Raw genomic sequence first — 6,902 nt, forward strand, 5'->3', positions numbered from 1 at the left:
TTCATGTGGAATTTCTTTGATATGGATTAATGCTTCTATGTCACTAAAATGAAGGAGCGGTAAAGAAATATTTTACAGTTCCTTCTGTGGCATAGCCCTAGCCATCTGTAAAATAAAAACAAGCTCCTGAAAGTGATTGTTTTCAGCAATGGACTTTATTCACCAGCACAAAAATGGCTTTTGCTCGAGATACAAAAAAAGCAAGAATGTTATTGTAGGGCAGAGGCTATAAAGAGTCTTTCACAATTAGAATGGTTCCCATTCCTCCAATGTCTTAGGACCAGTATGTCCATAAAGATGTAGAATTAGATATTATGGATGTTTTCATAAACTGGGAAACCTGAACTGTTTTACTACATGAGAATTTGCTTGGGACTGTTTTAAAGAATGCTCTTTCAGTAAGAATATGAAGGCTGTAGGGCATCAGATCTCCAAAATAAAATTGAGGAAAGTCCAAAAAAGGGGAAAAAAATTCTGGCTCCTGAAGAATGAACAGTAAGAGCAGCTCTGCCACTAAAGGCATGACCTCCTGCCTCACTGACATGCCCACATGGCTTGGTGCGGACCTCCTCTTTGCTTGGTGACTGAGAAAAACTCCCAATACTCATTAGCTATCCAAATTATTTTTTCTCCTATTTCTTATGTCCTAATATTCTTTAGCTTGATTTTGTACTGAATCCAGGAATCTTTTCAAGGACCTACTCAGTGTCACATGCATTTGTGGCATAAAGAGTGGGTTAAGGAAAAGATCCTAATAGTGCAGAAGAATGGCAAGAATTTTGAAATATGGATTCTTCTACAGGTAATACTCTAGTTTTGGCTATATTAATGATGCTTCATCATTTTCACAAGGAGGTCTATTCTGAAGCCCTCTTTTGGAGTGATAAAATCTTTGATGATTTCTTAGCAGCTCACGTGTACTGCTCATGAATTTAGCTAGTTAGTCACAAAGAAATAAACCAAAGAACAAAGAAAAAATGAGCATATTAATACCCCTTCCATGTATTTAAAAATAACTATTTTTATTCAATGTTTGCACCTTTTTTTCCTCTACAACCATGCTCCACTTTATATAAATAGGGTTTGAAGACTAAAACTTTTCCATTTGAATTGAAAGTTAAAAGTACATGGTATTGTCTCTAGTCAGCACTCTGTGCTATCCTTCTAGTAAACATGAATATACTACTATTTATCTCTTGAAGTTTTACACATTGTATAGATTTTGATCTTAGTGATCAGCAAACTGCCTAATCTGTCTTCAGTATTTTCACTTTATCTTGCTTTGTTTCATTTATCTGGAGATCAGGCTTGATTGAATATCTGTTGCTTTTCACGTTAAAATACATTCCTTTGTAAGTGAAATTTAAAAAGCAAGAGTATTTTTCGAAAGTATAATATTAAGCTTTCTTAATAAAAAAATACAGTGTTATTTCCATTATTTAATAAAAAGATTATTACCTATTATTTTATTTTAAAAGACATATTTTTACAATGGTTTTGTTTTGTTCTAAGTTAGGAAACTAATATATGTGGCAGAGGAAATAGTAGCTGCTGAATTGTCCTTGATAGGTACTTGTAAGAGGGAGTCTGACTTCCCAGTAGTGATAAATTAACCGGTCTCTGTTTCGGAAATAATGCTGGATGGGCTATAATTCTACCATGGTCAATGTATTAGGAACAGGTCTTGAATGCATGGTCTACACAGCTTAAAGAAGGGTTAAACAGAGCAAGGACTGTAGATCATAGTGTAAGTTAGACAAAGGCCATCAAAACCAAACCAGGCATAAAGCTCCAGCAGTTCGGGAGAATAAAAGGACAATGGTTGGATGCTGGGCTTGCTCTGTGTGGCAGGAGCCTCCGATACACTGCAGTCCTGTGGTTTGTTTTCTGCAATACCCTCAACCACTGCAAGATCACATTACAGAGACAAGAGTGATATCAAATTCACAACGCTTGCAAAGCAGATATTGATATTTAATCAGTCTGCTTTTTGAGCACCACACACTGTGATATTTTTACACAAAATTTTTGAGGCCTAGTGGTTCGGTAGAGGTTTTTTCTGTTGTTTCTTTTCTTGTAGATGTGCTTAAGAAATATTTTGGTTTTGGATAACTGAATCAATATATGACTTGTTTGGTGATCACTGGCAGCATAAGATGAACTGTAGTGTTACTGAAACTCTGTAAAATTTCTCCCTCAGAAGAACCTTATGACCTTGTACATTTAGAGCCAGAACACGAGTTCTTTTGGGTGCTAAGAAATTGCAAAAGGATCCAAGGCCATCCGAGTGACCTCATGCAGATCTGGGACAAGTGAATTGACTATTGATGAGGGCTGGAAGGGGGTGGTAGTGCTAGAAATATAAATGAAATAATTTATTTCAATAGAGTTTTTGTTCAGAATTGTCCATTTGTTTCACTCTTTGTCAGATTACTATTTCATGTGTGTAGAATAATATTTCAATACTTGAAAAAAATTAAACTTTCTTGTGCCTACATATTTTATCTTTCCACTGAATTTTATAAGAAAAACAAATTCCTTGGGCTTCAACTTTCTTCTAGGATGGAAATATGCTTTTGTAACTTGCAAAATAACTGAGTAAAATAACTGAATTCACAGTAAAAAAGCTCCACTAATGCTACAGTAACATGCTATATTGCAGTTTACACTCAGTGATGAAGCTTTAGTTATTGAGGAGGGTATGCCAAGCAGAGAAGATTATTTCAATTTAGAAGAAAACAGTAAAAAAAGAGGACATTTGAAATAAATACGCTTGATTAAATTATATTTGATATACTTTAAAATAGAATATAGATGCTTTTATGTAAGCATGTATGCAAATGAAATATTGACATATGATATATGGTATATAAACATAATGCTTAAATAGGTTCTTAGAATAACTGCTCAAAAATATGTCTACAACAAATAATAGTGGAAACAACCTTGATAGAGAGGGCTTTTTGAGAAATTTTATTGGAAGACATGTATTTTATTGTGCAGGCTGAAATGAGTGACACATGGGAGTTAATGAAGTGTGCTCAAATAGGAAAAAAACAGTGGGTGTAATGGCATTGATTTGTAAGACTAAAAGAGAAGGAAAGAAAATCTTCTTTTCTTTCATGGCATAAAATAGCTCCTAATAATGTCTGTTATTGACAATGATATTATAGCATATATGTTTAAGTACTGATAGTTACACCACACTTTGTGGAACTGACTGCAGGAGAAGGAATTAAGAAAAAGGATTTTCCCACTTATTTCAATTTATCTAATACAGTAAAAAAGGAATAAATTTTATAGGCTAAATTCACACTTACGTCCAATAGCCAAGAAATAAAAGCAAAGTCTTGGACATATTTCAAATTCCTGCTTGATTATATGTCCATCAAAGAGAGGTTCCTACACCATGTGTAAGAGCCTATGTGCTGTATTTTAACATCAGAAAGAGAGAATACCATGTGGAGCATGTACCCACCGAGCCACATAGAAGATCCACAGGATACAGAGGGGCACATGTGTGAAAGTAAAAAAGATCAAAACAGGATCTCAAATACCAGATATCTTCATTTTAAAGCCCCTATCAATTAGCAACTGTTCATTTTTAGCAGTCACGGCCTTACCATGCAAGTCACAAAGCTTCAGGTTCTGAATTCCCCCATAGACAATGGCTGTTTGAGTAGATTTACCTTAGGTAATGACGATTTTGCAATATTTTTGGGAATGCTGACATTTCATCCCAGGATTAGACACTGAACTCAAGGTTATGATTTTCTCACAGCAGAAGCTGGGTTAGGTTTGGTCATTATTTTCATGAGACCTTGTCAAGAATAGCCTAGATTGCTGGTTGGTGGCAATCTTAGTGGGTGGCATTCTACCTTCAGAAGCAGTATAAAAAAACCCAACATCACATCAGCAGCATTTGGCCTTCCAAAGCTAAGAGAATGTTGAGAATGAGAAAAGCTGAGATCCTGCTGAAGTAGACTGTTAAATTCTATCAAATAATGAGTTGCATATTTTTGAGGTAACTATATAAGCCTGGACTTCCTTAAATATAAATATATCGTAGTTTATGTACCAGGGTCAGTCGGCATTTGACATTTCATTCAAAGGTCAGTCCTAAGAGCTATCAAAGTACAATGTGAGGTCTCAAATCCTAAGGAACACCAGGCTTTTTACCTAGAAACCTACAAGGCCGAAAGATCAGTTGAAAACAAAAGGTGAAATTAAACACAAATTTGTTTTCAATTTTTATTTCACTGATCTGTTTTCTTTTAAGTGCTTTTTACGTATAAGAACACTGAGCTTGTGATCCTTGTTTTCTAATCATGTTTCAAATGTAATTTATGAGCTCTGAGAGGTGGGTCAAGCATCACAGCAGTGTGAGTTGTTTAACATCAGGACATGAACATTTAGGGGACCAGTTTCAGCAGGCACTAAAATTCCCATTCAAAAAACCCCTTCAAATATCCGATGAGGTATCCAAGGTTGGGGATGTGTACCAAAGGTCTGGAGGGTAGAAGATGTAGTTTGACTCAGTTCCAAAAAGCTGGCATCTTTTGATAATGTAGTAATGATATTTTGAGCCAGTGTGTAATGCTGAATTATGATACTGCTACTGTGTGTACCAAAAAGTAGGGTTTGACCTTACCATCAGACCAGATTTGATTGATTTCAGGATACTTTCTTGGACAAAAGAAGGCATTGTGTCTGCCTTGAGCTGGATTCATTTTGAGCCATGATAAGGGATTCAGTCCCAAAAGATTTCTTTATGCTGCGTGAGGCTGAAGTGTCTGAATGCAGTTCTGAATGAGGACTTCGGTAGTCTGGCTCTTGCACATCCTCAGCCAACAGCTCCTGCCATAAACAGCAGCCTCACCTGTACAGAGGTAATGTAGTTGCTACAAACTCAGTTACTTATTAAATCCAGTAGTGTTAAGCTGGAAGTTAAAGATTACAAAGTGTAATAAATTTTTAAATTTAATTTTTAAATTAAGAAAGTGTCTCACAAACTTCAAATGGATATTGGATTCCTCACTTCCCAGGTTGCTCTGATGGGAGTACTGTACAAAGGGAGAACAAATCAAATATGTGTCTATATATTAGATCTGATTTCATAATATGTAATTATTTCTGAGTAACTTTAGTTTCCAAGAAGTTACTTTATATGTTTTATATACACAGAGACAGACCTGCATATTGGTCTGTATAGAATTAGAACAGGTTAGCTGTTGTATTTTTTAAATCAGATCTGAATTATGCGCAGCATATAAAATACCTAATTTCTAACAAAAAAAATTGTATGGGAGCATTTACTGCATATAATATTTCAAGTACACAAAAAACTATTCTGTTACCTTGTGTTAAAAAATTATATTCCACTCTCATTGCAGCTTAAATCTTGCTTCTTTTATAGCATTTTTTTCAAGGATATAAAAATGCCATTATTGATGCTCATAGCTGAGAATACTGACATAGATATGTACTGTTTCAGAATGTGTATCACTTCTAATCAAGACCTGGGTGAAGAAAGACTGGGTGGATGGCTCTGTGTCCCTGGGGAGCAGAAGGACTTATCAACAAGCTGAACAAATGAAGGGGCTTAGTTTGCTCACTTGAGTGGGCTTTAGTTTGAGGCTTGTATGTCTTTTGTTCCAAGATTAACTATCCTTGGTTTGTCATAATTATTAAGAAATTGCTACCTATAGGTCTAGGGGCATCTTTTTAATGCAGTGGATGCAGAGCCACTTATTTGACCTTTACTGCTCTCCTCAAACTACAAATATAAACTGTTGAGACTGACACATAGAGGATTTTTTTCTTTTCTTCCAATCCAAAGTCAAAGTTGATAAATAAATAATTCTTCATTAAAATCTACCTCTTAGGGGTTTTTTTTGTTTGTTTGTTTGTTTTACTTTCAGTTTCTCTCATTATGACATTGTCCAGACTACAGGTAACAATAATGATTCAGATTTTTTTTCCTCATCTCTTCAATAATATTTTCAGCCATAAAATACCTTTCTGTTTTCCCCAAAATGCTCTGTAAACAGACTACTCTTGGCCTGTGAGAGAAGGAAGTATTATTGTGCCTATCTCAAATGCGATTAAATTACAAATATTAGTGACTCTAATGGTTTAATATTTGTGGGAAAGGATGTGAGTATTCATATAGTTCCACTGCAAACTAGCTTCTGATGCACTTTGTAGTCAATGGGGTAATAGGGCTAGAATTAAGCCAGTTAAATGAAGAGTAGTCCAAGTAAAAGAAGAGTTAAAATATGGGATTCTCCTGAGAGAATGGAGAAGAACATTTATGATCAATACCAGTCAGCAAGCGTTAAGAAAATGGAGTCTGTCAAATAATCCTGATTACATTATTTGTTTTGATTAGAAATATAGTATTCCATACAACTGCACAGTACTGCTTCATAGAACATATCTGTTCCTCTTTTTGAAAAGATAATAAAAAAGATCTCAGAAATTGCAGAAAAATTGGAGAAAAAATTTTCTTTAACAAAGACAAATTTTTATTTGTTTATTATCACTAAAGTTTGTTCTGGTTAGAGAGTACAGGTTTCGTCTTTATTTGAGAAGGAAAATATTCAGTGTATCTGATTCCTTTGATCAAGTGTAAGTTGTCACAGGACTGAGTGGTCACCATTAGAGCCAAACACATTCAAATTAACCAAAGACAAATTTTAACAGCAAGGATTATCTATCAAACTGCTCTGAAACTTTGAATGCTAAAACAGCCCTGATCAGGCTGGACAAGGTAACTTGAGTATAAAAACATAGAATGTAGGAAACAAAGTAAGAATTGCACTGCTAATTTATGCTTCTTAGATATGTCATTTGCAAAAGTTTTATACATTAAGTTTTCAGCACTTTGAAATGCCCAGAAG

Source organism: Molothrus aeneus, chromosome 7, assembly GCF_037042795.1.
Source record: "Molothrus aeneus isolate 106 chromosome 7, BPBGC_Maene_1.0, whole genome shotgun sequence".
Classification (NCBI taxonomy): domain Eukaryota; kingdom Metazoa; phylum Chordata; class Aves; order Passeriformes; family Icteridae; genus Molothrus; species Molothrus aeneus.